This window comes from Puma concolor, chromosome E4 (genome assembly GCF_028749965.1).
Source record: "Puma concolor isolate L17-30 chromosome E4, mPumCon1.1.hap2, whole genome shotgun sequence".
Taxonomy (NCBI): domain Eukaryota; kingdom Metazoa; phylum Chordata; class Mammalia; order Carnivora; family Felidae; genus Puma; species Puma concolor.
The window spans coordinates 53,671,084-53,697,744 of record NC_141683.1 but is presented as its reverse complement, the minus strand read 5'-3'; the positions used below and the strand labels follow the sequence as shown (position 1 = coordinate 53,697,744).

Below are 26,661 nucleotides of genomic sequence, written 5' to 3'. Positions count from 1 at the left end.
ATCATATGGTATTTGTCTTTTTCTGACTTACTTTGCTTAACATTATACTCTCTAGCTCCATTCGTGTCATTGCAAATGACAAGATCACATTCTTTTTTATGGTTGAATAATATTCCATTGTGTGTATATATCACATCTTCTTTATCCATTTGTCAATCGATGGATACTTGGACTGCTTCCATATCTTGGCTACTGTAAGTAATGCAGCTATAAACATAGAGGTGCATGTATCCCTTTGAATTAGTGTTTTTGGATCCTTTGGGTAAATAGGGTAGTTCTATTTTTAACTTTTTGAGGAACTTCCATACTGATGTCCACAGTGTCTGCACCAGTTTACATTCCCACCAACAGTATGAGTGTTACTTTTTTTCCACATCCTCACCAACACCTTTTGTTTCTTATGTTGTTGATTTTAGCCATTCTGACAGGTGTGGCGTGGTATCTTACTGTAGTTTTGATTTGCATTTTCCTGATGGTAGATGACGAAAAACATCTTCTCATGTGTCTGTTGTTCATCTGGATGTCTTTGGAGAAATATCTGTTCTTGTCACCTGCCCATTTTTAATTGGATTATTTGTTTATTGGGTATTTTATCAGTTCTTTATATATTTTGGATACCCACCCTTTATCAGATATGTCATTTGCAAATATCTTCTTCCATTCCAGGTTGTCTTTTAGTTTTTTTGATTGTTACCTTGCTGTGTAGAAATTTTTGTTTTGATGTAGTATAAATACTTTATTTTTGTTTTTATTTCCATTGCCTCAGGGACCTATCTAGAAAAAACATTGCTATGTTTTGCTATCGCCAATGTCAGAGAAATTACTGCCTGTGTTCTTTTGTAGGATTTTTATGGTTTCAGGTCTCACTTGTAGGCCTCTCATCCATTTTGAATTTATTTTTGTGTATGGCGTAATGAAGTCCAGTTTCATTCTTTTTCATGTTGCTGTCCAGTTTTCCCAACACAATTTGTTGAAGAGACTGTCTTTTTCCCATTGGATATTCTTTCCTGGTTTGTCAAAGATTAATTGACCACATAATTGTGGGTTCATTTCTAGGTTTTCTATTCTGTTCTGTTGATTTATGTGTCTATTTTTGTGCCCATACCATACTGTTTTGTTTACCATAGCTTTGTATGAAGTCTGGAATTATGATGCCTCCATCTTTGCTTTTCTTTCTCAAGATTGCTTTGGCTATTCAGGATCTTTTGTGTTTCCATACAAAATTTAGAATTTTTTCCTCATTCTGTGAAAAATGCTGTTGGTATTTTGATAGGGACCGCATTAAATGTATATATTGCTTTGGGTGGTATAGACCTTTGAACAATATTTGTGCTTCCAATCCATGAGCATGGAATATGTCTTTCTACTTCTTTGTAGATAGTCTATATAGTTTTTGATTCCTATAATATTTATTTCAGAAAAAAATTTCAGAGAAATTGCAACATTAGATATTCTTGACTTATTTTTGCTTCAACACAATCAGTTTGAAGTGTTATTTGCTGCATCTGAAAGAGATCTCAGTGACTATAGGGTTTTTAATGCACCAGTTATGACACCTTTTAACATTTTTCAGATCTTTAAATATCAGAAGAATGATCCTATATTAGGGAAATAGGGTCCAACTGATGTGTTAACTACATCTCACAGATACACAAGAGTCTACTTTTCCAATTCCCCATCTTCAAAGATCATATATGTAACTTAAATTTCTTTTTTTAATTCTAGTATACTTAACATGCAGTGTTATATTAGTTCCAGGTGTACAATGTGTGATTCAGTAATTCTATACTTGGTGTTCAGTATAATTTTTTAATGGTAATTTCTATTCTGTTTTTATTTATGATTCCCCATGAAGGGAATCAGAGTAATATAAAAAATCAGAGTAATATATTCATTAGGAGTCTGTTATGTCTGATAGATATTAACATGAAAGGCGTATGTGATATCAGCACTTTCACTATAGTGAATGGGACCAGATGAATCTTTGAGATTTTTCATTTCTAAAATTTCTCGATGATAAATAATCAAGAAACATAGAGCATAGTAGTAGAATTTATTGAATGGAAATATTTTCTAGAATTCTAAAACTTATCAAAATGCTACTTTATGCAAGAGAAATCACATGCATATTTGATTTTAGAAATTAGACTGCAATTAATTTATTTTGTTTTCTATTTAGGCAAGTGTAAGTAAGGTTGTTGCCAGTTAAAAGTGCCCAAACATACTTTCTTTATAAATTTATTTATTTATTTATTTATTTTAATGTTTATTTATTTTTTTGGGACAGAGAGAGACAGAGCATGAACGGGGGAGGGGCAGAGAGAGAGGGAGACACAGAATCAGAAACAGGCTCCAGGCTCTGAGCCATCAGCCCAGAGCCCGACGCGGGGCTCGAACTCACGGACCGCGAGATCGTGACCTGGCTGAAGTCGGAGCTTAACCGACTGCGCCACCCAGGCGCCCCTCTTTATAAATTTAAAGTGGTGGTATTAATTGGGTTGGGAGGCCCATAAACAAGCACAAAGTTATATAGCCTGTTCTTTAAGATTCAAAATGTATCTTTGAATGCAGTGTAGACCAATGCAATGAATGCAAGAGATAACCCCTTGTCTGAGGTTACACTGGCACAAATAGTTGTTAATGTATAGACTGTAAAATACAGCTTTAAAACATTTACTCTACTAACGTTCCTAAGAGAGTTTCAGGTTTAAAATAGTTATTATCAGATCATACATTTTAGAGTAATAGCCTCTTCACAGTTATTGTGTTTACTTTCTCAGGAATTTTATAATTAAAAATGCTAAATTGGTAAAATTGATATTGCAAATGATGTATTTGGAGAAGATTAAAAGAATTTCTGAAAAAGCAGGTAAAAAATCCTGAAAATCTTTGTTTAATGTTTTAATATGTTTAAATATAATTTAAGTTAAATTATGTTTGGATTTTTGTTATATTTATTATTTTGGCAAGGAAAGGAAGATTCAGGTTTTGATTTTAAGAATTGTTGGAAGTTACCAATTTTAAAATAGAACATGGTTTCTTGTTTGTAAGAAAATAAACTCTGTATAAAGTATACCTAGGTTTTTTTGAAATGTTCTTGCCGTTAGATATTTAAAATATGATTTGTATTGAAATTAAAAATTACAGTGATGTAGATGTTCAATTCTTTCTCTGTTCAAATAGATTTTGAGGAAAACGTAACATCCCAAGGATTAGTTTTCTCTCCTTGCTTCCGTTGTTCAAAGTCAGTTGTTTTTAAATGTTTTACATCACCAAGATCTTAAAACTTTACTGGATTTCTAGGTATATTTATTTGGAAATAGATCTGGAAAAGTGCATTTTGAAGACTCATATTTACAATGTCATGTTATTAAGCGTGTCTTGTGATGGCTTCTGTTATTTAAGTCATCAATTTCATATATCAGCCCTCTTTGTAAATGTGACTTAACACAATTAAACAGACTTCAAATTTATTAGAAGACTAGATTTGGATTTACTTTTATAGATTCTGAATCCAGGACATCTGGTAGTATCATAGGGACAGATAGTGTGCGTGTGTATGAGGGGGGTGTCTTAATGCTTTTACCACATTACAAACTTCGGGGGGAAATGCTGGCATTCTCAATTTGCAGTCCTTGTAGGGTGTTTAATTACTTTTCTAATAGTTAAAGGTACACATCTTTTTTTAGAAAACATATTAGGATTTGAAGTAATGTTCTTGAGCACAGTTACCAATGATTCAGTGTACCATGAGGAAAATGGAGACAAGCATGTACCTCTGTTGTGAGGGTTAAGAAATTATTAGAGATCACTGCAAGTTAAAATTTGAAAAAGGTTAAAATGCTTTTTGAACATGCATAATGCCCTTGACATTCTAAAAGCTTTTGTGAGTAAGCACTATCTCATTTCACATACAGAAATCTGAGATAAGATTTTTAAGTGACCCTAGTATCATATAGCTAGACAGAGCTAGTCCCGAGCATATGTCTTGTGTAGCAATAGTTTTGCCCATGATAAGGCTCTTGAATCATGTATTTATGGATGGCTGGTGGTAGAATGACCTTACCCTTCTTCCTTGAGTAGAAAATGAAGGCTTACTTAGTTGATACAGGAAAGATTCCATGTGAAATTTTAACTTTTAACCTATTAAGTAGGAAAGATCACCTTAAAATTAACTGGATGTTACAAGGGAGCTTTTGAGATCATGGAAAATTTTAATAAGATGTATTTAGTACTACTCATTGTTTTGATATTAAAACAATTTCTAGTGCATAGAGGATAATGAAAATTTACCTCTCCTTTTATTTTTTATTTATTTTTAATTGTTTTTAAACGTTTTTGTTTATTTTTGAGACAGAGAGAGACAGAGCATGAATGGGGGAGGGGCAGAGAGAGAAGTAGACACAGAATCGGAAGCAGGCTCCAGGCTCTGAGCCATCAGCCCAGAGCCCGACGCGGGGCTCGAACTCACAGACCATGAGATTGTGACCTGAGCTGAAGTCAGATGCTTAACCGACTGAGCCACCCAGGTGCCCCTACCTCTCCTTTTAAAAACACAGTACGGGTGCCTGGGTGGTTCAGTTGGTTAAGTGTCCAGCTCTTGGTTTCAGCTCAGGTCATGATCTCATGGTTCTTGAGCTCCATGCTGGCTGTGTGGAGCCTGCTTGGGATTCTCTCTCTCTGCCCCTCTCCTGCTTCTGTTCGTTAGTTCTCTCTCTCTCTCTCTCTCTCTCTCTCTCAATAAATAAAACCCCAAAACACAATAGTTGTCTGCTAAATATATTAGAAGATATATAGACTGAATTGGATAGTTTTAGCTGTATATTTAAAAATATAATGATGGGGGCACCTGGGTGGCTTAGTTGGTTAAGCATCCAACTTTGATTCAGGTCATGATCTCTTGGTTCATGGGTTTGAGCCTGACAAGGCTCTGAGCTGTCATCACAAAGCCCAGAGCCTGCTTTGACTTCTGTGTCTCCCTCTCTCTCTCTTCCCCTCCTCCTCCTCCTCTTGTACTCTGTTTCAAAAATAAATAAACATTAAAAAAAATTAAAAAATAGAAAAATATAATGATGAAGAACTGTCAATCACATGGTCTTCATATAACTACTTTTGAAAAGTAAACATGTCACAAACATGTTCTGAATGTTCTTTGTGACAGATTTGCAGTATTTTTGAAGTCATCATAGAATGAAGTCATCATAGGGTTTTTTGAAGCATTATAATGGAAAGGGTTTTGACATTTCATGCTACAGTGCTTTATATATGTTTTATGTTTAATATATGAAATAATATTCAGGGAATAAAATAAGTCTGAATCAGTGATGTTTTAAATGAAACCCTTCTAATATATAATTCAGTTTTATTTTAGTGAAATAATATGGTTACAGAAAAATTAAAGGAACTCAATTTAGACTAACACAGGATTGTCTTGTAAATGTCCTTAAATGAATCCTTTCCTTGGTTCCCAGTATAGGCAGCAATTGAAATAAATTCAACTAATTTTTGGAAAGTTTATTTTCTTACAAATTTAAAATTTCTGTGATTGTTTATGACTACTTAATTTATGGTACTAACTAAAAGGGCTTGCAAGATGAGTCATTGCAAAATCCAAATTATTGAAATCTTAATTTGCATTCCATATCAACAAATTAGGACAATAAATATTTATTGATTGTGGGTATAAGTCGGGTATAAATTGTGGTTCGTAATACTCCTGGTCGCTTTTAAATCCAAAGTATAACTTATTGACTAGTGGGAAGCAAGCAAGGGGGCAGATCATCTGATTTCCAGGATTTGAGGGAGAGGTTGCAGAAAAGTCTTAGGAACAATGCAATAGATTGAGGAATTAGAGAGACTGATGAATTTAAAAAGATGAATTGACCTAAATATCTGGCCGCATGTTTAGATTCTGCAGTTACAGAGCATACCTTGGGATATTTGAGAAGTTGTCAAAGCGAAAGGAAGGGGAATGTTCGATATTCAACACAATACAAAACCATGTGAGGAAATTTCGGGACACAGTATATTACAAAGAGAATGTTCTTTTATATGCATTAAATCTGATTAGAATAAAGTAACTAGTTTAGGTGTAAAGTATAAGCTTTGAGGTTAGGATAGAAATGTTAACATGGGTGGATATAGCTTGAGGGAATATATATGGGACACATTCTGTCAACTCCAGCATCATCCTAGATCACTGCTTCTTAGATTCGTTTTCTTTACTATTTGTCACCTGATTATAGGTGAATCTCTATGATTAGAATTTCTATCTTTATGACAGGTGGGTTTTAGCTTATCTGCCTATCAACCAAGCTAGGCATATGATGTGGACCTTATATATAATTATAATCAATTAAATTATAATTAATTTTTGATCAATATAATTATTTCTTCTTTATTTGGTTGTTACTCTGTTGCTAGGGACTATACTAAATTCTGTGCAAGATGATGAGACTTATAAGTAAAACATATTTTTAGTTCTCCAAGAACATATAGACTATTAGGGGTCATATGGACAACATATAGATACTTATAAGACAGGGATTGACAAATTAAAGCCCACTGCCTACTATTGTTAATAAAGTTTTATTGAAACTTAGCTGTGCCCATTCATTTATGTGTTGCCTGTGACTGCTTTCATACCACAATGGCAGGGTTAAGTTATTGTGACAGAGACCTTCTATCTTACAGAATTTAAAATACTTACTGTCTGGCCCTTCCAGAAAAAAATCTCCTGACCTCTGATATAAGACATTATAAATGCTTTTTATATGGTACATACGGTAATAAAATGTTGTGCTTTTATAATTGCAAAGGATCTCATGAGTGATAATTTCAATCTGATTCATCCAGGCATCAGGAGAATTTCTGGCATGTGGGTAAAACTCTAGACACTGGTTCCTTCCCTATGATTCCAGTGGTTTGTCAACTGAATACCTCACTCTAAATGAAATAGTCCTACACTTTCTAAGTAAATTATTCTTACCTTTTATGGCTAACATATTTATATTTTGTCCTATTTGGCTATGGTCCTTTGTGTATCTATGCTTAATTTTTGAAGAACTGTCAACTGTTTTACAGTGTTGAGTCCTATTTTTAGATCTCTAGCTTAACCTGTACCCTGATCATTAAAATTACTCAGTGCTGGGCACTGCTATTATAAACATTGAGCTTTCTGTCTGTCAGTGGATATAGAGAGTAAGAGCTGTTACAGAAACATGACAACTATTTCAAGAACAATAACATAAAAATCCCTGTCCCTCTGGAATTAGATTTTAAAATGCAATAAGATAATGAAAAGAAAGGATTGGCAATGAAAAAAACCCACTTATTTCCTAGTCTTTTTATTAAACTATTAATGTAGCAGTCAGTAATACTTAATATTGGACAAAAGTTTCAGACGTCAAAAACATTTGTTAAACTTTCCTTCAATAAATGATAATCTTATAATCCAAAAGAATTGATTTTACTTATAAATAAGTGGCCTCTTTTGTAGTACTTTAATAAGCAGTAAAGCAGAAAACTAAAGGACAGAAGATCTCGCTGTATAGGAGGCAAAATTGTGTGTAACTCTAAAATGTATATGACTTAGAGAATTTATAATTCTGCATTGACGTACAACATATTAGCAAGTGCTTGGAAATTTGTAAATTAGAATGTAAGTGGGTATAGTTGCACTCATGGCTGAGATTTATTACAGCAAAAGGAATTTTATGGTGTCTGACGTTGTCAGCTAATGGTGTTTTAAATTAATCTGTGTGTTTGGGTTTTTCTCAAGTTTAGTCAAATGGGCGAGAAAATGAATGAATGATCTTGACATTTATATCAAAGATACACTTTGGTTCATGAGAATAAAAGCAAATACTTACGTATGCTTTTGAGGCATTAGGTACTGTTCCAAGTCACTGAGGTAGGAGAGCCATTATTTGAACCCATGTAGTCTAGCTGAACACCTTTATAATTTATTTGTCTTATATTTCCTGTAAAAAATGAATAGGAGGGGCGCCTGGGTGGCGCAGTCGGTTAAGCGTCCGACTTCAGCCAGGTCACGATCTCGCGGTCCGTGAGTTCGAGCCCCGCGTCGGGCTCTGGGCTGATGGCTCAGAGCCTGGATCCTGTTTCCGATTCTGTGTCTCCCTCTCTCTCTGCCCCTCCCCCGTTCATGCTCTGTCTCTCTCTGTCCCAAAAATAAATAAACGTTGAAAAAAAAAATGAATAGGAATATTAGTCACAAAAAAGAATGAAATCTTTCATTGGCAACAACATGGGTGAATCTAGAGGGTATAATGCTAAGTGAAAAAAGTCAGAGAAATACAAATACCATATCATTTCACTCATGCGGAAGTTAAGGAAAAAACAAAAAACAAATAAGCAAAGGAAAAAAAAAAAGACAAAGCAAGAAACAAACTCTTACCACTAGAGAACAAACTGATGGTTACCAGAGGGCAGATGGGTGAGATAGGTGATGGGGATTAAAGACTACATTTATCGTGATGAACACTGAGTAGTTTATACAGTTGTTGAATCACTATGTTGTACACCTGAAACTAATATAATACTGTGTATTAACTATAGTGGAATTAAAATTGAAAACTTAATAAAAAATGCGAAAAAAACCCAAATGAAGAAAGAAAAAAGGAGACAAAAAACAGATTTTTAAATATAGAGAGCAAACTGGTGGTTACCAGAAAGGAGGTGGGTGGGGGGATGGGTGAAAGGTGAAGGATGAAGGGGATTAAGGGCACACTTAGCATGTGATGAGCACTGAGTTATGGTTAGAATTGTTGAATCACTATATGGTACACTCAAAACTAACATAACATTGTTAATTATAGTGGAATTACAAATAAATTTTTAAAACACATAGAATAATTTCACATAAAGCTGAATGTTTTAAAAAGCCCAGCAAATTGTCAGGTTTACATTAGTTTGATTTTAAATGAAAGCTCTCCAGAGGATCATTGGATCTTCCTGCTTTTTTCAGAATAATGGACTGCAGAGTCTTAAGACCTCAAGAATTTCTTACAGAGATCATTTGAGTGTTAGGATATTGTCTCTACTTCTTGATATATTCAGTAACTTGCCTTTCCATAATAAGCATCTCTGATTATCAGACAACTCTATAAAAGGATGAGCCAATAGCTAATCACTGTAAACTCTTAAGTTCTGCCTCTTAATTCTCATCGCTTCTACGTCACTAATTTCTCCTTTTCATCCTCAATCAAGATTCATTTTAGTTATTTTTAATTTTAATTTTTTTAAGTTTATTTACTTAGAGTAAGCTGGGGAGAGGCAGAGAGAGAGAGAGAGAGAGAGAGAGGGAGGGAGAGAATCCCAAGCAGGCCCCACACTGCCAGCACAGAGCCCATTGCAGGGTTCGATATCATGAACCATGAGATCCTGATCTGAGCTGATATCTAGAGTGCGACACTTAACTGACTGAGCCACCAGACACCCCTGTTTTTAATATTTTAAAGAAATATTACTCCTTGGGGTGCCTGGGTGGAAATATTACTCCTTGGAGTGCCTGGGTGGCTCAATTGGTTAAGCCTCTGACTTCGGCTTTGCAGTTCATGGGTTCGAACCCCAGGTTGGGCTCTGTGCTGACAGCTCAGAGCCTGGAGCCTGCAGCCTATTTCGGATTCTGTGTCTCCTTGTCTCTCTGCCCTTCCCCCACTTGCACTCTGTCTCTCTCAAAAAATAAATAAACATTAAAAAAAAGTAGTACTCCTTAAGGAAATACAGGGAATATATAAAAGGACAAAAAAGAGAATAAATCACCCATAAGTCCATTACCCACATAGAATTAGATAGAATAACTCTTCATTTCTTTCCCTTCCATTTTCCCACTGTGCATTAGGACCTTTTCTATGTAAAGGATTTTTAAATGTTATTTATTTATATCTTGAGCATTTTTCCACGTTATTGCATATTCCTTACGAACATCTTTATAAATGAAACTTTGTATTTAGTATTATTTTCTTACAGTTTTTAAGAAAGCGAAATACTGAGCCAAACCGTGTGAAGGTGTTTTAAGATTATTTGCATATATTGCCAGTTGCTTTTCAAAGGGAACGAGCCAGTTTATCTTCACACAAATAACTATCAAACCAGGTTGTTTTGCTCCCAACTTGCCAGGAGCAGTTCTACATTAACAAGTAAATTAAGGTAATTAATTTTTCACTTTATTGCCTCCTAGCCCCGATTAGAGGTTGCTTTGTTAATGTGGTGTTTTATGGTATTTTTCTTCCCCACTTTAAGAAAAAAGAAGGTAACTAGGACGGATCTGTTCAGCTGCATTTAAACCAAAGTGCCCAAAGTTTTTAATTTTAAAAATCTTTTAGCTCAGATCTTCTCTTTTTTTTTTTAATTTTACATTTATTTATTTTTGAGACACAGAGTGAGACAAAGTGAGAGTGGGGGAGGGGCAGAGAGAGAGGGAGACACAGGATTGGAAGCAGACTCAAGGCTCTGAGCTGTCAGCACAGAGCCCAACGCGGCGCTCAAACTCACAGACCGTGAGATCATGATCTGAGCCGAAATTGGATGCTCAACTGACTGAGCCACCCAGGCGCCCCAGATCTTCTCATTTTTAATAGCTTATCATTTACTTTGTGCTCCTGCTTTGTTAAGACCGTGTATTATTTTTAAAAACACTGAATTCTGTCAGTGCTGTTCTCCCATTGTTGGTGCTGTCCTCAGCATTTCCTGTTTGTGTGCTCTGTGTGCCACACAACCATTTATATACTGGAGTTTGAGAAAGATTTAGGACATGTTTTAAATTGTACTCTTCATGGGGCGCCTGGGTGGCTCAGTCGGTTAAGCGGCCGACTTCGGCTCAGGTCATGATCTCACGGTCCGTGAGTTCGAGCCCCGCGTCGGGCTCTGTGCTGCCAGCTCAGAGCCTGGAGCCTGTTTCCAATTCTGTGTCTCCCTCTCTCTGACCTTCCCCTGTTCATGCTCTGTCTCTCCCTGTCTCAAAAATAAATAAAATGTTAAAAAAATAAAAAAATAAATAAATTGTACTCTTCAGCCTCTGTTACAGAAATAATATCCTTGCTGGCCTCTCAAAGTAGGGGAGGATCTTTTTATAAGTGGAGACTTTCAAACCCTGCATCCTTGGAATGTTTGTGGACATCAAGACCAGCTGTTGGGGGCTGAGAACCCCAGGCCTACTTTTGATACTGAGGCTTTCCCTAACCTACAAAACCATGGGTATAATTCCCACTGTGGTGACTGGAGCTCTGGTAGACAATTGAGTGGTTTTACTACTTTGTAGAAGTCATACCTGGTATGAATGTCTAAGGAGCAGGGGACGCTTATAAGTCTGCACCTTTTCTCCTCGTTGTGGTTTTTTTGTTTGTTCGTTTTGATTTTTTGTTTTTGCGTGTGTGTGTGTTTTTGTTTTTTGGCTTTTTTTTTTTTTTTTTAGAGCAAGACAGAAAGCATGTGCACACATGTGCATGTGGGGAAGAGGGAGAGGGAGAGAGAATCTCATGCAGGCTCCACACCCAGCACGAAGCCTAATGTGGGGCCCAATCTCTTGACCTGGGGATCATGAACTGAGCCAAAATTGAGAGTCAGATGCTTAACTGACTGAACCACCTAGGCACCCTCTCATTGTGTCTTTTACATCTATTTCCTCAGAGTGTCTTATATATAGTGGCTATTTAATAATTTGTTGAGCTGAGTATAAAATGCTAATTGGTAAGTCATACATTTGTTGGGTGAAATTGTCCAGATTAACTGTATATTTGGGTCTTTTCCCTTACCCCTTTCCCTGCCCAACTCAGTTGTGTATCGGTATCTACTCTAATTAAATTCTTCCTTCTAAAATCCACATTCAGTGGACTCGTAGGCTTTGAATACATATTTTAACAGAGGGCAAATGTGTCTTGGGATAGCTTTGGATTTGGGATAATTTTTATTTTATTCAGCTGAAATGAATGTCTTTCTGACTTTTTCCCACCATGATTACCTAGAAAGAATTTAAAATTTCTATTTTGCCCAAGAACCTTGTGTATCCATTAATAGAGCCGTTGTTTCTTAGAAAAGCCTTATCTTACTCTTGATCCATTACTCCTAAAATATGGTTTTAAAGCTCATCACTAGTTTTTCCCTGCATGTGCTCTAATATATCCTTCTTTAAATGGTGCTCAGAGCTGAATAATGTTCTGTATGTGATATAACCATTAACAAAAGAGAATGGAGTTGTCATTCTTCCTTGGTTTATATAACATTTATTATATATTTATTGAGCTGCTATTCAGCATAGAAGTAAATTAGGTACCTTTGGTAGTTATATTTTATCACTTAACATATTGAGCTTATTTTCAATAAAGCCTAAGTCTTTTTTGCACCTGCTTAATTATTTGTTCCTTCTTCCTACATGTACAATAGTTTGTGGGTTTTGAAAACACAATTTTATCTTTATCTCCTTTAAATTTCATCTTGTTAGAGTTGGCTCAGTTATTCCAGCCTTTTTAAAACTTCATTGTATCTTTCAGTGTATTTAAACTTTTACCATCTGCAAATGCAATGAATATTTTTAATGTGTAAATCCAGATAATTACTTTTGAAGGATCAAGTGATCTCAAACCATATTGGTTATGGGTCCCCCAAACCACCCCAGGTTTGGTGATTTGTTGAAGGGACTCATAAGATTTAGCATATGGTTGTACTCACGGCAAAGATTTATTATACCAAAAGAAAACAAAGCAAAACTAGTGAAGGGAATCAGACAGAAGCATTTACAAGTCCTCTCCCAGTGAAGTCACACAGCACAACTTCATTCCTCCAATGAGTTGTGACATGTGCAAAGTATTGTGGACCAGTGAAGCTCATTAGTGACTCAGCCCTCTAGGGTTTTACTCGAGGCTGGTCATGTAGGTACCCTCTGCCTTGCACCAACCAAAATTTCAAACTTCTGGAAGGAAGGCAGATATTTAGCATAAACCATATTGTTTGTGTAACAGTCCAGACATGATAATTTAGGGAAAGTTTTATATCGTGGTGAGAAACTGTTTATCAGCCACATTCCCGGAAGCCATCCAAGAGCCAACCTTGCAAGGAGACTGTTCCAAAGATAGTCTCAGCCCAGCTATATTAACTCTTTTCTATACGTTATGTTATATTGAAATTTACTAGAATATGTGTAGTGTTAGTTTTTTAAGGTATTGGCGAGATACAGTATAAACCGGGGAGAGTTACTCAGTTCTTTCCATGCTCATAGAAATAGCTTTGAACATAGGCCTTTTTGATGAGATTAGACTTATTTTTATACCAGTAGACCTATCATTTGAAAATACTTTACCACTTATGTTGATTTCTTCTAAACAACAGTTTCAGTTATATAATTTTGATAAGAGTATTTAACATTTGCCTCTCCTTTTCCTCCAGATTACTAATTGCAAACTATTTACTAATTTTAAGGTTCCAGAATTCCAAATGGCTAAATTACAAAGATGCTCTAGAACTTGTACAGCATAGTTTTCTGCTAATTTTTGTATTTATTTTAACATTCTTTATGATTGTATAAGGTTGAGAAGAGAATAACAACAACAAATCACAATTTGGGAAAAAACCCTAAATCTTCATAATTCAAATATCATGAATTATAATATCCTGTTTAAGTTGATTCAGAAAGATACTGCTTATTTTAGAACACCAGGGCATTTATGGAAATTCAGAAACCTTTTTTCACTGTTGGATAAGAACTTGATTTGATGTAATACAAGTAGATCTTTTGGACTTGTCTGAAGAAAATGTTTTCTTCTAAGCTTATGCTGTATATTGAGTTATACATATTTATTTAAGTTTATTATATTTATTTATTTTGAGAGAGAGACAGTGAGAGAGCGAGCGAGCATGTGAGCAGGGGAGGGACAGAGGGAGAGAGAGAGAATCCTAAGCAGGCTCCATGCTGTCAGTTCAGAGCCCGACATGGGGCTCGAAATCATGAACTTTCGATCATACCCTGAGCAAAAATCAAGAGTTGGACACTCAACAGACTGAGCCACCCAGGTGCTCTGAATGATACATTTTTATAAGACCAAGAAAAAAGTGTATAAGTCCTTCTGCTTATCCATTTAACAAATGAGATATAATTTAATGTTTGATTATTTAATTTCACTTACTATAAGAAAATTTACTCTTTGTGTTCTGAAACTACATTGAAAATATAGAAAGATTTTAATAAATGTATTTTAACATTAGGGATATATTTTGCAGGAGATTTTTAAGAATGCCTTTTGGTGGAGAGTTTAAAGATAAGATAAAATCAAAGATAATGACCTTTGGAGTTTTTATTTAAGTGCAGTTCTGCCCAAGGACAAATGAATGATTGGATGACATTTAAAAATGATCTTACAGAGATACAATTTTGTGATGCTCTCCCTGTCCCTAATTTATTGTACTCTTTGAATATTCCTACAGAAAACTCATCCATTCTCAAGGATTGAACTACCATCCTTTTAGTAATTATTCTGAAATGAAGCTCTCTAAATCTGGCCTCTACCAGTTCTTCAGTCAGATGTATCTGCCTTCTTCTTATTCTGGATTTCTCATAAAAATTGAAACCTGAAGAGTTACAAAGGGATTTCATTATTGCCAACTTAAACTGACCATCTTTTCTGTTTTGTTTTGTTTTCTTATTAATTTCACTGGTACCGGTATCTTCCTAGATTTCCAGTTTGTTGCTCTGTGTATTTAATAAATGCTCATTGAAAAAATACTTTCAGGGGTGCCTGGGTGGCGCAGTCGGTTAAGCGTCCGACTTCAGCCAGGTCACGATCTCGCGGTCCGTGAGTTCGAGCCCCGCGTCAGGCTCTGGGCTGACGGCTCGGAGCCTGGAGCCTGTTTCCGATTCTGTGTCTCCCTCTCTCTCTGCCCCTCCCCCGTTCATGCTCTGTCTCTCTCTGTCCCAAAAATAATAAATAAACGTTGAAAAAAAAATTTTGAAAAAATACTTTCAGAACTTTTTCTTCTCCTTCACTCCTCATGTGATTTGTAATCCAGTTTGTACTGATTCTTTTTTTACTGTCTTTCAAGATACATTTTTTTCTTTTTTTAAATTTACATCCAGGTTAGTTAGCATATAGTGCAACAATGATCTCAGGAGTAGATTCCTCAATGCTCCTTACCCATTTAGCCCATACCCCTCCCACAACATCCCCCCTGTTTGTTCTCCATATTTAAGAGTCTCTTGGGGCGCCTGGGTGGCGCAGTCGGTTAAGCGTCCGACTTCAGCCAGGTCACGATCTCACGGTCTGTGAGTTCGAGCCCCGCGTCGGGCTCTGGGCTGATGGCTCAGAGCCTGGAGCCTGCTTCCGATTCTGTGTCTCCCTCTCTCTCTGCCCCTCCCCTGTTCATGCTCTGTCTCTCTCTGTCCCAAAAATAAATAAACGTTGAAAAAAAAATTAAAAAAAAAAAAAGAGTCTCTTATGTTTTGTCTCCCCCCTGTTTTCATGTTATTTTTGTTTCTCTTCCCTTATGTTCATCTGTTTTGTATCTTAAACTCCTCATATGAGTGAAGTCATATGATATTTGTCTTTCTCTGACTAATTTTGCTTAGCCCAGTACCCTCCAGTTCCATCCACATAGTTGCAAATGGCAAGATTTCATTCTTTTTGATTGCCGAGTAATACTCCATTGTATGTATATACCACATCTTCTTTATCCATTCATCCATTGATGGACATCTGGGCTCTTACCATACTTTGGCTATTGTCGATAGTGCTGTTATTAACATTGGGGTTAGTGTGCCCCTTTGAAACAGCACATGTGTCTCCCTTGGATAAATACCTAATAGTGCAATTGCTGGGTGCAACTATTTTTAGTTTTTTGAGGAACCTCCATACTGTTTTCCAGAGTGGCTGCAACCATCTTGCATTCCCACCAGCAGTGCCAAATAGATCCTCTTTCTCCACGTCCTCGCCAACATCTGTTGTGCCTGACTTGTTACTGTTAACCATTCTGACAAGTGTGAGGTGGTATCTCATTGTGATTTTGATTTCTGTTTCCCTGATGATGAGTGATGTTGAGCATTTTTTCACATGTTGGTTGGCCATGTGGATGTCTTCTTTGGAGAAGTGTCTATTCATGCCTTTGCCCATTTCTTCCTGGATTATTTGTTTTGTGGGTGTTGAGTTTGATAAGTTCTCTATAGATTTGGATACTAACCCTTTATCTGATATGTCATTTGCAAATATCTTCTCCCATTCCGTCAGTTGCCTTATAGTTTTGCTGATTGTTTCCTTTGCTGTGCAGAAGCTTTTTATTTTTATGAGGTCCCAGTAGTTCATTTTTGCTTTTGTTTCCCTTGCCTCTGAAGACGTGTTGAGTAAGAAGTTGCTGCAGCCAACGTCAAAGAGGTTTTTGCTTGCTTTCTCCTCAAGGATTTTGATGGCTTCCTGTCTTACATTTAGGTCTTTCATCCATTTTGGGTTTATTTTTGTGTCTGGTGTGAGAAATGGTCCAGGTTCATTTTACTGCATGTGTTGCCCAGTTTTCCCAGCACCACTTGCTGAAGAGACTGTCTTTATTCCATTGGATATTCTTTCCTGCTTTGTCAAAGATTAGGTGGCCATATGTTTGTGGGTCCATTTCTGGGGTCTCTATTCTGTTCCATTGATCTGAGTGTCTGTTCTTGTGCCAGTACCATACTGTCTTGATGATTACAGCTTTGTAGTACAGCTTGAAGTCTGGGATTGTGATGCCTCCTGCTTTGGTTTTCTTTTTCAAGATTGCTTTGGCTGTTTGAGGGCTTTTCTAGTTCCATACAAATTTTAGGATTGTTTGTTCTAGCTCTGTGAAGAATGCTGGTGTTATTTTGATAGTCATTTTATTGAATATGTAGATTGCTTTGGGTAGTATTGACATTTTAACAATATTTGTTCTTCCTATCCAGGAGCTTGGAATCTTTTTCCATTTTTTTTGTGTCTTCTTCAATTTCTTTCATAAGCTTTCTATAGTTTTCAGTGTATAGATTTTTCACCTCTTTGGTTAGATTTATTCCTAGGTATTTTGTGGGTTTTGGTGCAATTGTAAATGGAATTGATTCCTTGATATCTCTTTCCGTTGCTTTATTGTTGGTGTATAGGAATGCAACTGATTTCTTTGCATTTATTTTATATCCTGCAGCTTTGCTGATTTCATGAATCAATTCTAGCAGTTTTTTGGTGGAATCTTTTGGGTTTTCCATATAAAGTATCATGTCATCTGTGAAGAGTGAAAGTTTGACTTCCTCCTGACCAATTTGGATGCCTTTTATTTCTTTGTGTTGTCTGATTGCAGAAGCTAAGACTTCTAATACTATGTTGAACAACAGTGGCAAGAGTGGACATCCCTGTCTTGTTCCTGACCTTAACAGGAAAGCTCTCAGTTTTTCCCCATTGAGGATGATATTAGCGTTGGGTTGTTCATCTATGGCTTTTATGATATCGAGGTATGCTCCTTCTATCCCTACTTTCTTGAGGGTTTTTATCAAGAAAGGATGCTGTATTTTGTCAAATGCTTTCTCTGCATCTATTGAGAGGATGCATCTTTTATTGATGTGGTGAATCACGTTAATTGTTTTGCAGATATTGAACCAGGCCTGCATCCCATGTATAAATCCCACTTCATCGTGGTGAATAATTTTTAATGTATTGTTGGATGTGGTTGGCTAATATCTTGTTGAGGATTTTTGCATCCATGTTCAGCATTGAAATTGGTCTATAGTTCTCCTTTTTAGTGGGGTCTCTATCTGGTTTTGGAATCAAGGTAATGCTGACTTCATCGAAAGGGTTTGGAAGTTTTCCTTCCATTTCTATTTTTTGGAACAGCTTCAAGAAAATAGGTGTTAACTCATCCTTAAATGTTTGGTAGAATTCCCCTGGAAAGCCATCTGGCCCTGGACTCTTGTTTTTTGGGAGATTTTTGATTACTAATTTGATTTCTTTACTGGTTTGGGTCTGTTCAAATTTTCTATTTCTTCCTGTTTCAGTTTTGGTAGTGTATATGTTTCTAGGAATTTGTTCATTTCTTCCAGATTGCCCACTTTATTGGTGTATAATTGCTCATAATATTCTCTTATTATTGTTTGTATTTCTGCTGTGTTGGTTGTGACCTCTCCTCTTCCAATCTTGATTTTAGTTATTTGGGTCATTTACTTTTTCTTTTTAGTCAAACTGGCTAGTGGTTTACAATTTTCTTCATTCTTTCAAAGAACCAGCTTCTGGTTTCATTGATCTGTTCTACTGTTTTTTTTGTTTTGTGTTTTGTTTTCTTGTTTTTGGTTTCAATAGCATTAATTTCTGCTCTGATCTTTATTATTTCTTGTCTTCTGGTTTGGGGTTTTATTTTCTGTTCTTTTTCAGGCTCTTAAAGGTATAAGGTTAGGTTGTGTATCTGAGACCTTCCTTCCTTCCTTAGGCCTGAATGCTATATACTTTCCTCTTATTACTGCCTTTGTTGCATCCCAGAGGTTTTGGGCTGTGGTGTTATCATTTTAATTGGCTTCCATGTACTTTTTAATTTCCTCTTTAACTTCTTGGTCAGCCTATTCATTCTTAAGAAGGATGTTCTTTAGTCTCCAAGTATTTGTTACCTTTCCACATTTTTTCTTGTGGTTGATTTTGAGGTTCATAGTGTTGTGGTCTGAAAATATTCATGGTATGATCTCGATTTTTTTGTGGTCAGCCTATTCATTCTTAAGAAGGATGTTCTTTAGTCTCCAAGTATTTGTTACCTTTCCACATTTTTTCTTGTGGTTGATTTTGAGGTTCATAGTGTTGTGGTCTGAAAATATTCATGGTATGATCTCTATTTTTTTGTACTTATTGAGGGCTGATTTGTGTCCCGGTGTGTGTCTATTCTGGAGGACGTTCTATGTGCACTGCAGAAGAATGTATATTCTGCCTTAGGATGAAATGTTCTGAATATATCTGTTAAGTCCATCTGATCCAGTGTGTCATTCAAAGCCATTGTTTCCTTGTTGATTTTCTGATTAGATGATCTATTACTGTATGTGGGGTGTTGAAGTCCCCTACTATTATGGTATTATTATCAATGAGTTTCTTTATGTTTGTGATTAATTGATTTATATATTTGGGTGCTTTCACATTTGAAGCATAAATGTTTATAATTATTAGGTCTTGGTGGATAGACCTCTTGATCATGATATAATGCCCTTCTTCATCTCTTGTTACAGTCTTTATTTTGAAGTCTAGATTGTTTGGTATTAGTATGGCTACTCTGGCTTTCTTTTGCTAATTGTTAGGATGATAGATGGTTCTCCATCCCCTTACTTTCAATCTAAAGGTGTCTTTAGGTCTAAAGTGGGTCTCTTGTAAATAGCGTATAGATGAATCTTGTTTTCTTATCCATTCTGTTACCCTATATCTTTTGATTGGAGCATTTAGTCCATTGACATTGAGTGAGTACTGAAAGATATGATTTTTTTGCCATTATTTTGCTTGTAGAGTTGAAGTTTCTGGTGGTGTTCTCTACTCCTTTCTAATCTTTGTTGCTTTAGGTATTTATTTATTTGTTTGTTTTTTTTTTTCATCTTTTCTCCGCTCAGAAAGTCCCCCTTAAAATTTCTTGCAGGGCTGGCTTAGTGGTCACAAACTCCTTTAATTTTTGTTTGGCTGGGAAACTTTTGATCTCTCCTTCTATTTTAAATGACAGCCTTTCTGGATAAAGAATTCTTGGTTGCATATTTTTCCAATTCAGTACATTGAATATATCCTGCCACTCCTTTCTGGCCTGCCAAGTTTCTGTGGATAGGTCGGCTGCAAACCTGATCTGTCTTCCCTTGTAGGTTAAGGAATTTTTTTTCCCTTGCTGTTTTCATGATTCTTTCCTTGCCTGAGTATTTTGTGAATTTGACTATGATATGCCTTGTTGATGGTTGGCTTTTGTTGAATATAATTGGAGTTCTCTGTGCTTCCTGGATTTTGATGTCTGTGTCTTTCCCCAGGTTAGGAAAGTTTTCCACTGTGATTTGCTCACATAACTCTTCTACCCCTTTTTCTCTCTCTTCATCTTCTGAGACCCCTATGATTCTGATGTTGTTACTGTTTAATGAGTCACTGATTTCTCTAATTCTTTTTTTTTTTTAATTTCTCTAATTCTTAAATCATGCTCTTTTGCCTTAGTCCTTTTCTTTTTTTCTGCTTCATTATTCTCCATAATTTTGTCCTCTGTATTGTGGTTCTCTGCTCTGCCTAATCTATCCTTGCTGCCATGGCATCTCTTCGAGATTGCAGCTCAGCTGTAGCATTTTTTTATGTCATCCTGACTTGCTTTAACTTCTTTTATCTCTGCAGAAAAGGGTTCTAATGTATTTTTGACTCCAGGTAGTATTCTTATTATCATGATTCTAAATTCTGGTTCAGACATCTTGCTTATATCTGTGTTGGTTAAGTCCCCTGACTATCGTTTCTTCCTGCTCTTTTTTGGGGGGTGAATTCCTTTGTTTTGTCATTTTGAAGGGAGAAAAGGAATTAATGAAGTAAAAAAAAATTAAAAGTAAAAAAAATTAAAAAATTAAAAACAACACACACACACAATCAAATAAACGATGCTAGATCTTAGGTGTATTTTGCTCTGGGTGTTGAAAGAGGCTTGATAGATTAGAGAAAAAAAGAGAAAGGAAAAAAAGAAATTGTCTGAAAATTTTAAAAAGTGAATACACTGAAATAGAATAAAATGAAATGATGGAAGTAAAATAGAATTTGAAAAAATTTACACAAAAGTAAAAAATCTAGTAGAAAAAAATTAAAAATATTAAAAAAAATTTTTTTAACGTTTATTTATTTTTGAGACAGAGAGCATGAGCGGGGGAGGGGCAAAGAGAGAGGGAGACACAGAATCTGAAGCAGGCTCCAGGCTCTGAGCCATCAGCCCAGAGCCCGACGCGGGGCTTGAACTCACGGACCGAGAGATCATGACCTGAGTTGAAGTCGGATGCTTAACCGACTGAGTCACCCAGGCGCCCCTAAAGAAAAATATTTTTAATAAAAATTGAAAATAAAAATAAATTTTTTCTTTCTGTATTCAAGAAAAAGAAAAATGAAAAACAAAAAAAAAAGAAAGTTGAATAGATGGACCAACAAACAGACTGAAATATGATAGAAGTTACTTTGTTTTCCCCTAGAAGTCAAACTTTGGAGCGCTTTATAGTCTGTGAACTAAGCAGGTGAAGAGACTTTGGTGTTTAAGCACAAGGTTGGCCCAGTTGCGCAGGGCTTAGTGTAATGCCTCCGTTCTCCACTAGAAGGCGCTGCTTAGCTTACTGGGGTGGATTGTTGTGGTATTTGTAGGTGTGTATGTGCATGCGCAGGATGGGTGGAAATGGCGACACCCAGCTACCCATTCTCTAGTATTGTAACTTTGTTCTCCCCGATCTGCAATCACGCACCTATCCTTTGTCTCCAGCTTCTGTCTATTCCCTGCTTTCATGCTGTCTGTGACCAAGCTGTCAGGTTGCCAGGTGGCACCTCCCTCCTGAATTTTATCTCAGATGTGTCTGTGTTTCCAAACCCCTCACTTCTGAGGGACTGTGGCTTTGACCTGCTCACACCTTCTGGAGGAGGGTATCATCAAGCATTGGCTGGGTGCTGGCTGCACCCAGGAACGTTCATAGGACTGTGCTGCTCCCAATGCCCAGAGACCGCAGCTGGGTCCCAGCCCGCCCCAGAAAAAGTTCATGTGATCCTGTAGCAGCATTTCAGGGATTATGATAAATCACAACACCCATATGGTACCAGGCTTCACCCTTAACATCCTTGTTCCAGCACCAGTGAATGTGGTTGTTCTAGGATCTGCTGGGACTTTGCCTGCACAGACTCTATCAAATGTCCTCCCAGCAGGGGTACCGCCTCTCTCTGTGTGGCCCGGGGACCCCTCCGACCTTGCTCTCTACTCTTTGGGATTCGCCCTTCCCACCAGAGCACCACCACATATCAAGCCGCAGAGTTTCAGACTCTGTACTCCCCCCTGTTTAGAGAGTCTTAATGGAATTTAAACCCTCTCCTTCCTTTCTCCATTTTTTGTTCAGTCCCTGCAGCTGTTTGCACTTTTCCACTTTATCTCCAGCTGATTTGGGTGGGGTGGGGTGGGGTGGTGATTTTCCTGTACTCTCCCCGTGCTCCCCCCCCCCAATCTCCATCTTCTCTCTGCAAGCAAAAACAGCTCCCTGCCTTCCATGGTTTCTCTCTCCCCCAGTTCACCTCTCTGTGCTGCATGCCTGCTTAGTTCTGTGGTTCAGGTTGTGCAGATTGTTGTGTTAATCCTCAAGTAAGTTTTCTAGGTGTGCAGGATGGTTTAGTGTTGATCTGACTGTATTTCACGGACAAGAGATGAAAAAAAACTTCCACGTGTTCTGCCCTCTTGGTCCCTCCAAGATACATTTTCTAAGTAACCACTTTCATCTCTTCCTTTTCTTTCAATTTTCATGTATAGTTTTATTATATTCTTAACATACTTTGAGTTATAGGAACTTTAAGTTAACTGATAATTTATGGACTCAGACTCTGAGAGTCCTTTCATAACTAGTAAGGTTGCCTCTTCAGTTTTTCCCCTTTGACTTAGAAGATGCTTCCTAATTGTGAATCCAACTCTTCTTTCTTTCTTTTTTATTGTTTATTTATTTAATTTTTTTGGGGGGGGGAGAAAGAGTGTGCACACATGTGAGCTGGGGAGAGACAGAGAGAGAGAATCCCAAGTGCCGCTGCACTGCCAGTGCAGAGTCCAAAGCAGGGCTCAGTCCCATGAACCTCGAGATCATAACCTACACAGAAATCAAGAGTCAGACGATTAACCAACTAGGCCAACCAGGCACCCCCAATCAACTCTTCTTTCTTGAAATGTCTACCATTTTGATTCTTTGTAATCTGTCTAGAGAAAAACAGCAGTAAATCCTTTCCCTTTGTGACATGACTCTTCTGGTATATAAAAATTGCTTTTGTATCTTCCTTCTCTTCCCAAATTAAGCATCTTTATTTCTCCACGCTTTGCTCATTGAGTTTATTTAGCAGGTATTTATTGAGCACCTCTTGGGCAGAAGTCACTGTTTGAAATACTTGGAGTATGGTGGTAAACATCAGTGATTAACTCTCTTTTTTCATAGGGCTTATGTCCAAATAGAAGTAAGCAAAAAGCATTTCAAATGAAGACCCTGACAAGTAAAAAATAGTTTTGGATTTTGATAAATGCCATGAAGAAAATTAAACAGGATTATAGGATAGAGAGGGTGGGGATGTGACAAGGCTACTTCTCCATTTACTTTGGTTTCCAAATGGCACATCATCATGGTTGCTCCTCTACCTTTGGCACTTTTCAAATCCCTTTAACGGTGGACTTCTGACCTGTTCATGTTTTCTAAGTACATAGGAAGGTAGAGGCTTCTTAATTATAGGTGAGATGGAGCTATTCGGACTATGGTATCAGTAAGCCCACTATTAAAAAGGAAGGCACAAAAATTTACACCTTTAGGGTAGTTGTTGGACTTAGACATAGTATTCTGACTTAGTGTGTTCTTTCATGGTACAGTGAGACTAGTAGTGGCCATATCTAGACAATGTGTTTCCATTAGTGCAGTCTCAGATATGCTCAACTGTTTGACCAGCAGTGTTACCCAAGCCTTGTAGTGAACTTTTTCAAGTCTGTTGTGTCTGAACTGTTTTTCAACCAGATCTTTTCTCTTTTGAACCTGGAAAATCAATTTCTTGAACCTTATTGCAGGGTTTTACTGTCATCCCTATAAAATTTAATCTCACTAGCCCTTCCTTCTAGTTTTATGTGATCTTTTTCAATCTCGTTTTTTGAAAACCCTTTTCTGTTGCCTTCCAAGTCAGCAATAATGATATAAACAGAAGAGTACCAAGAACAGAACCTAGCAAAATGTTCCTTCAGATGGATTTTGCTTTATTTGATTAGCACGTTTTGAGTATGACTATATATCTACCTGTAGCTCTACCTAATCTCTGGTTCCCATTTTATCTAGTGATAATATCTAGTTTTGTTTTCTCTTCTCTTATTTTCAATTATTTCTTGAGATGTTTCCTTAAGAAAATGAAGCATAGTTATTCAGCCTACATTCCAGAGTCAAACTGATTTGGATTTTAATTTTTCCTTCTGTCTCTTGTTATCTGTGTAATACTGGATATGTTACCTAACCTTTTTGACTCTTGGTTTCCTAATAATTGTATCTGTTTCATGGGGCTATATGAGATAGTGGATATAAATCACCTGTCATAGTGCCTGGCATAGAGAAGATCCCAGTAAATATTAGCAACACTGGCTGGAGTCATTGTTGTCAGCCCTGAAGAAATTAAGTATCCTATCTCTGGCTTTTCTGATCTAAAACCCTTTAAGTGCATGTGCACTTAAACAAATATATACATAGCTAGATCTTTACCATATCTTCTTCGGGATGGGCACAGTGAAACATGTTTGTTGTAAGTCTTATAAGCCACTTGCCTAGAGTTTTACTACATAAAGCATCAAACTTACCATTTCTGAAATTCGTATTTTCTTAGAAATCTTAAACTTTGTCTTCTGTCTAGTCATTTATTCTCTTTTTGATGGTCCACAGTTTCTCAAGAATTAGATATTAATAATCTTTTAATAGCCCCCTTGGTTTATCATTGTCTGAGCCTAATAAAAAATGAAACCTGGGCATGGGATGCTGCAAGTATGGCCTGGGTCATTCACTTAGCCAGGGCTCTTAGGTCTCTGGTAGCACAGAGAATGAAATTGTCTGGAGTGAAGAGAAAGAACTTAACACAGGTACTGTATAGTAAGTACCATGAAAATGTCTTCATATTTATCTCTTTTTAGGAACTTCATTTCACAGCTGAGGTAATTGAGCGTCAGATTCAAATACTGGGGTGCCTGGGTGGCTCAGTCGGTTAGGATCCAACTCTTGATCTCAGCTCAGGTCTCAATCTTAGGGTTGTGAGTTCAAACCCCATGTTGGGCTCCACACCGGGCATGAAGCCTACTTTAAAAAAAATTCAAATATCCATGTCATCTCACATCCATTAAGTGATGGTATGTGTAGAATTTGAATCTAGTTTTGTCTGATACCAAAACCATGTCCTTTCCACTCCATTGTACGCTACTTCTTCATTCCCCTACTATTTGGCGGTTAATGTTATACTGACATACATATCAAACTGATTCTTTTCTTTCACTGGGCATCTATCCCTGGGAAACTAATGAAGGATTGCTTTAGAAGAGATTTTCAAAGTCAGAGAATTGATAAGGATCATGATGAAAATTGGCACATTTCCCCTTGATAGGAAAATGTGACCATTTCAGCAGTATTATAAAACCATGGAATCTTAGGGTTTGAAGAGACCTTTTTGGTCCTGAGTTCTGGTTTAACAGTCATATATGTGGGATACATTGTAAGATTATTTTAATATTGCTGTATCTGAAATACTTTGTGATTTAAGATCAGTTTTTGCCTTTCTTTATTATACTTCTCTATAATACATTGTTGTTTTAAAAGTTTCTTTGTGTTTCTCTAATAGTTAAACAAACCTGATATATGTGAATAAGGATAAGTGAATAGAACTTTCAGAATCCTTTTTCTGTGTGTGAGAGATACTATGAAAGGTATCTCTTTAATTATCATGGAGGGATACTAATGACTTATGCTAAAATTCTGGAAGAGAGTTTTACATGAAAAAAAGTGCAGGTAGGCTGATTTTATGTTAAATAATTCTCTGTGTGTGAGGTTTATCAAAGCTTCTAATAATAGTTCATGTTTCTTTCAGCCATATTTACAGAAAAACTACTTTAGGATATTAAAGTGCAAATAGAAATCATCTTTGGTGTCTAATATTCTTATTTCATAATTTTCCAGCTTTATTGAGGTGTAGTTGACAAAATTGCATGTATTAAAAATATGATTTTTTTAAAGATAAGAATTCATCCTACTCACTCTTGTTTAGTGATGGATTCATTTTCAACACTGATTTTGTAATCTTGCAGTGTTACAGCATAAAATATGGTGATTATCTAATTCTAGTTTACACAAATTTTATTGAAGTAAAATTTTTTAAGTTCCATATTACGGAGTAGACAGATATTTTTGTATAAATATCATGAATTTCAAGTAGTGGTTAGTTCTTTAGGCTAATATTGGACATTATTACCCTAAAGAATCTAAAGACAAAATGTAAGAAGAGAAAAAAGAATAGACATTGACGTATATATGGTAAAACCATTTCAATAGAACCATAAGTTTCATGGGGGCACAGACTTTGGTTCACCACTGTATTCCTGTCTTCCGAAGTAGTATGCCATACCTGGTAGGTGTTCAATTGAGTATTTGTAGTAAACACTGACTATCTTGACTTTACAGATTAATGAAGTGTTTTACACAAAAGCTACAAACAGAGGATACTTACTTGGGGTCACTGTACCAAACAAATGCTTGTGTGTGTTTATGTTTATTTCTTTTTATCTGAAATAAGAAAAATACAGCTGTGACTATGCAACAGCTTTCCATAAATTGCTGAATGTCAGATAAATGGTTCTCTGATTTATTGTCCTAGATAATAGGCTCAAATCTTTGTGTGTTATATAATTGTATAGGGAAGTGTTGTTGATGAAGGATAATGTTTTGGTTACCAAGTATGAGAAAGTTTCATATTGTTGCCT

General features: G+C 36.5%; 1 protein-coding gene across 5 annotated transcripts in view; it reads left to right on the top strand.

Moving 5' to 3' along the window:
- The window catches only part of RABGAP1L (RAB GTPase activating protein 1 like), a 779,355-nt gene that overhangs the window by 295,283 nt on the left and 457,411 nt on the right, over nucleotides 1–26,661 (top strand). The window lies entirely within an intron of this gene.